Below are 6188 nucleotides of genomic sequence, written 5' to 3'. Positions count from 1 at the left end.
GTCTTTTAGGGAGGAATGCAGTCATTTAGAAAAAGTGCCCTTCCAGAAGGCTCAACACCAGATGGAAAAACAAGGCTGAATATTCGCCATTTGTTTCCAACATCATCTTTAATCCATACATGAATGGTCCTCCTCTTTGGAGAAAACCAGGAGCTCATCATTCAGTAACAAAGCCATAAATAAAGATAAAAAGGGATACCTTTGAGAGCGAATTGATTTCAAGATGACCCACCATATGCACACATTTTAAAGTATTAATCTATAATTTTCAATATGTTTGATTTGTTATAATGCTCAATTGCAACATGGAACAGCATCTTTTCTAGAAATCAGTACACAAAATGAAGAAAGAAGGTTGTACTCAATTCTCTTCCTTTTTTTTCCCCTCTACTCCTACCCACTACTAATTTCCCCTAGATTTGGATTGAATTCTCTGATGACTATTATCTTAGAAAAGCAGCCCTGGACCCAGATGAACTTAAGTTCAATATTAGAATGTTCTCAATAATCCACATTCTCTAGTTCATTATGAGATGCAGCACCATGTAGTGGATAGAAAAAGACCTTGGACTAAGACCCTGACTCTGAAGCATTAACTGCATGACCTTAGGTAAGTCACTTAACTACCTTGCGTTTCCTAGGCAATTCTCTCAGACTATAGGTTGCAGGCACCTAGTAGGCAGCTAGGTGAATAGAACTCTTGAGTCTGGTAGCAGAAGACATGAGTTCAAATCTGGATTGAGTTGCGTGACCCCAGGCAAGTCATTTAATTTCATTTCCTTCAGTCTCCTCATTTGTAAAACGACCCAGAGAAGGAGATGGAAAACTATTTTCATGTTTTTGCCAAGAAAATCCCAAATGGAGTCACAAGGAATCAGACATGACTGAATCATCTGAACAACAATACGTTGCAGAGAGAAGATTCTGATAGGCAGAGTTCCCTTTGCTCATGAAATCACAAGTTTGATCCTTAACTCTTTCTCCATCCTTTTGTTTACCAGGCTCAGGCTCTAGGAACATTTGAATTTGGCTTATTTCTCATTCTTTACTTTATGTCTTCAGCTCCCTTGCAAGCAAGCCAGTTTGTTGAGGAATAGAACAAGAAATAAGTTTGCTATAAAGAATGAAGTGTACAGGGAGGGGTGGTACCCCAAAAGATTCCTCTCCTATAAGCCCCGTCTTTGCCCAGAAAAAGCAACTACAATCACCCTCAACCAGTAGATACCCTCCATCTTAGGTAGGAGAAGTTCACTGGATTGCATGGGAGTCAATCAACCTACCCCTTGGTTGGACCTCACCTTCCCCAGGAACTCACATTATTGGTCTAAATGGAGTACCACCAGGAGATGAAAACGTCTGCGAGCAGGAAGTAGACTCAGCATCATTGGAAAGTCTTTTCTTTGGATGTGCATGGTCCACAGGATTCATGGTACCAACAAAGAGCAAGAACCAGGTTTGCTCCTCCATAGCATAACTCTGTGTTTTGTGGTTGCTTGGCATTAGCCCTTGGATCCGGTATTCCCTTCGATGGTGTCTGTCTCTGTCTTTGTCTCGGTTTCTTTCTCTATATCTGTATCTCTGTCTGTCTTTCTGTCTGTCTCTATCCATCTCTGCCTGTGTGTTTTTCTGTGTCTTTGTTCTGCCTGTCTGTCTGTCTGATTTGGGTGAGAGTCAGCATGGTCCAAAGGGTTGTAATGACTCGTTAAGGCTTTGTCATCTTACTGTATCTCTCCCTCCATCACCACTTCTATTTTTACCTTCCGCCTCTTCTTTTGCTGCTCTTCCCTTCTGAGGAAAATGTTACAGAGATTTTTAAAGGAGCTAACCTAGGCCAGCAGACTTATTCTCTAAGCAGGCTCGTAGCTCCTTCCCAGGCAGACACAGTTTGCGAGCTGCTATGGAATCTTCTTGACTTAAGTGTTTCAGAAAATAATCTCCAGTTTTTTCTTCTAGCTAAGTTACAGGAACTAAATTCCATTTGCTTCCTGCCTCCTCAGATTGCAGAGTACGCCTCCAACATTTCTTTTGAGACTAGAAGAAAAAGACCACGTTTGTGCAGCATCCCGTTTGTTCTTCTGACTCCCATTATTCCCAGCATGCCCATTCCTCCACCCTCTTGGCCCCACACGATCTGGCCATTCGAATTACCCTGAACCCATCCTTGAAAAACCCTGCAAGTCATCACCAGACTTAGAAAAATATCAAGGGCAAAGCTGACAGCTCCCGCTGTCGATTCTGACACAGCGACCAACACGGAGGTTTCCATTGCGTATACCTGAACAAAACTATTCTCTGTGGGACCAATAGTGCAGATGGCGACCTAGTCATGGTTTATTATCCTGTGCAACTGTGTGTTCTGCTCTCCAGGGCACGGCAGGGGGAGCCATCCTTACCTGTTGAGGACTGCCTTCTCAGTCAACTGACAAGACATGAGTTCTAGTTTAACCATCAGGCTGTACATAGCTTACCTCTACATTCCCACAACACCACTGGCCCACTTTTTGCCTGGACACATGTCCTTTTGATATCTCTTACATCTATTGTTTGCATATAACTTGTCAACTATAACGACTGTGGCTTATTTTAATTTGCCCTTCTTCCCCATTTTGGAATAATGAGTAATTTTCCATTCTTTCAGAGATTGTAGTAGTCCATGATGCTAACTAGTTGTAAAAATGGCAGCAAAAATTCCAGATTTGAATAAAATAGCTAATGTTTGGAAAAATGAAAAGAACGCCTCTCTTTTTTACATGAAACATTTTATACTTTTAAAAGCCACGTTCTCCTGACAATCTTACAGAGTGATTAACGAAAGTATTGTTAATTCTCTATTATTCCCATTTTACCAATGAACATCTTGAGGTTGAGAAGTTAAGTAACTGGTTCAAAGTTATTGAAAGAAGGAGAGTTAGAATTCAAAGAGATCTAATAAAGGTCAGTTTCATGTTCTTTCCCCTCCATCATTCTCCAGGCATTAAACACATATCATTTATTATAAAAACTTGACTCAATAACCAATATGGATCATGTCCTGATCCAATATAACCTATAGAAGAGCCATCAGCACGAATTCAACTAAATACAAACAGGAAAATTGATTTTTCAACTTCACTACTTGGCATTTTAAATTTTCTATATCTTCCCAGAACACATTTGAAGAGCTCGACTGGCTTTAGCCACTTGTGTTAGAATACAAAAGAATACATAGCATATGAAATTGGAATTAAACGTAAGTTTTATTTATGGAGCAGTCTATCTTCTTGATGTCAAATGCCAACTAGTAAAAACTTTTCAAATAAGCATTTTGGAAATTCGAAATTGCCTAAAGCATTTGTGAGCTTTAGTATGTGTTCAGGGGTTATCAAAACAAGTAATAAATAATGAATATTACAATTTACAGAGCCAGTAGGAGAATAAGAAGACTTTAATATTTGAATGATCTTTGACCTCACTGATTATGAGCACACCCTCTATTGGTGCAGGTTGCAACTTACCCTCACCTTATAATTTTGCATAATTCTTCTTAGTTTCTTGTTCCATAGAAAATCTGTCCAAAATGACCTCAACGTATGCCTTTTCACATTTATAGCATCCACTGTACAATGGCACTTGATAAATGATTGGTTAACTGCTTTTTCTTCTCAAATGTTTCCTGGGAGATATCTTTTATTCCACGTCTTGCAAGCAAATCAGCTCAGCCTACTCATTCCTTGCATCCTTTCTATTGCTCTTTAGGGCATCTGAAATTTTGGTTCTGCTGGGATTATGCTGTTAACTATAGAGCCTCACAGGAAACTATTTGTGTTAAAAAAGGTTGTTGATTTTGTTTTTGCTTTGTTTTATTTGGCTGTCAGAGAACAGTTAAGGACTGTTGAAAGCATTGACAGTTTTCCAAATGCAATACTTCTTGCTTTCTTCATATGTATGTGTCCAGAATATATACATAGATATGTATGTGTGTGTGTCCATATATATATATACAGTGTCCTGAATATCATCTGAAAAATGCTACTCAGCTCATTGTCTTTTTTTAGTGTTTTCCCCAGAAATATGTATCGATAGATTAATAGGTTGTCAACTAAAGATTATATATTCAATAGTTAGTCATCTTCCATTTTTACGACTTTCATTGTTTTTCTGTGTGTAATGTAAGAACAATCTCATTAGTGTTCCTGAACTTCACTGAGGAAGTTTGCAATATTTGGGGACTTGACATAGTCAGCAAATATCTTCTGAAAGTCGAACATCCAGAGGGTTTTACCTTCTATAGGAAACCACTCTTTGCTCTATAGGGAATCCATCTTCCATGAACTTCCAAGTTTATCATGAAAGCTTTTTTTTAAACCCTTCCCTTTTAAATCCTATTCTTTGGTTCTAAGACTAAAGAGTGGTAAGGTCTAGACAATTGGCATGAAGTGATTTATCAAGGGTCACATGATTCTGGCTGACAATACAATTGTATTTTTGTTGTTGTTTTTGTTTTTTACCACTACCTCTCCACACGAAGAAGAAGGCGTTTGATTATAATGAGCACTCTACAGAGAAAGAATTGAAATTGACCATGTCTTAGTAGATAGGAAATGACTAGTTAATGATGCAGAATCATTGCAAATTCAGGTCAAAATCAACATCAAATGAGAATGACAAAGTCGATAAGAAGATCTGGCATGCAAATATAATGGCTTCATTCTGAGCCTCCTTACCAAAGATAGTGATGCTGAAAAAATGCCAGATAAATAAAGGATGAGGAGGACAGGTTGTTTGGTACCTTCATTCCTGGAGGAAATACAGACATCAATCAGATCACAAGTCCACTGGTGTATTGGAGAAAGAGAGACAATAAATGAGTTCTTCTATGCTGCAATATGGAGGCCACTCTAGATTTGTCAGGAAAACACACATTTAAAAACTGTGGCTGACATAAACCGTGTTATCAAGCTTCTTTAAAGCTCATATTTGTTTTTACTCTGGAAAACAAGAATGATGACGCCAACAATATTTAACTCAGAAGTATGTGTAAGACTTAAATGAGTTAATATACACAAATCATTTTGCAAATCATAAAGTACTATATACCTGTTGGACATTAAAACAAGACAAGAAAACCATAATTTCTGTCAGCAGATTAACTGATATCATCATAAGAACAAAGAATGAAGAACCCATATTAGCTGCTGTTTGTCCTTACAAAGTTGAAATATGATAGTCAAGAATAATGCTTATTTACCATACAGATTCATTTGTAAAATACTAAAGAGGAAAAGATAGAAGACAATGACTACTATTACCTCACAAAACATTGGAGTGTAACTTAGGGAAAATTAGTCATTAGAAAACTTGTCATGAGACACAACAACTAAGCTGAATATTATAGGAGCACACACACACACATACAAAAATTTTAAAAAATGGCACAAATCTGCCAGTGTTTCAATAATCCATTTTTAACATCAATGACAGAAATCACTACCACATCCTATAAGGGGAAGTAGAAATATCAATATAAAGAAAGTAAAAGTAATAATGAAATATTTTTAACATTTAAAGATTGCTGATAATATATTGAACAATAATTTTATTTCTCTTACCAACAAAAATGAGTGAAGAGATATTTTGTGGTGATAAAATTATTAGAAAGTTCCTCAAATTGCTAAACACTTTAACATAATCTTTTCAACTGTAGAGACCAGGTCTCTCATTTCTAAATTTCGATTCTTTTAGGGAGTTTTATTTATGATTGTATTAGTTACCTTTGATAATAGGATTGTGGGATTTGCTACTGAAAGGGACCAGGTTCCAGCCTTTATGTTATCAGTAGTATTATACTCATCTGTTATTCCTATAAACCCTAAGCTTCTTATATACTAAGGCAATGTTATCCATGTAAGCCTGAACCGAAGTTACTCAAATTAGTGTGTGTAGGGCACTGTGGATTTTTTTTTAAGTTATAAGCTAAAACAGTACATACAAATTATCTTTTAATTTTGTTTTTATTATTTAATGACTGTCTAAATGGTATGATATGATACATGCAAAATATGCATATACCTCAGAAATATCACCTACCCACTTAAAATGCAAATATCTTATCCTGGAGGAGTAAGGCATTAACCAAGTATTATACCATTAGCTTTGATGAGTTTATCAAAGTAGTAAAGGATTGTTCTGGGTCTTTAGGGAATGGTACT

Source organism: Monodelphis domestica, chromosome 8, assembly GCF_027887165.1.
Source record: "Monodelphis domestica isolate mMonDom1 chromosome 8, mMonDom1.pri, whole genome shotgun sequence".
Taxonomy (NCBI): Eukaryota; Metazoa; Chordata; class Mammalia; order Didelphimorphia; family Didelphidae; genus Monodelphis; species Monodelphis domestica.
The sequence above is the reverse complement of the archived record's forward strand: the minus strand, read 5'-3'. Positions refer to the sequence as shown.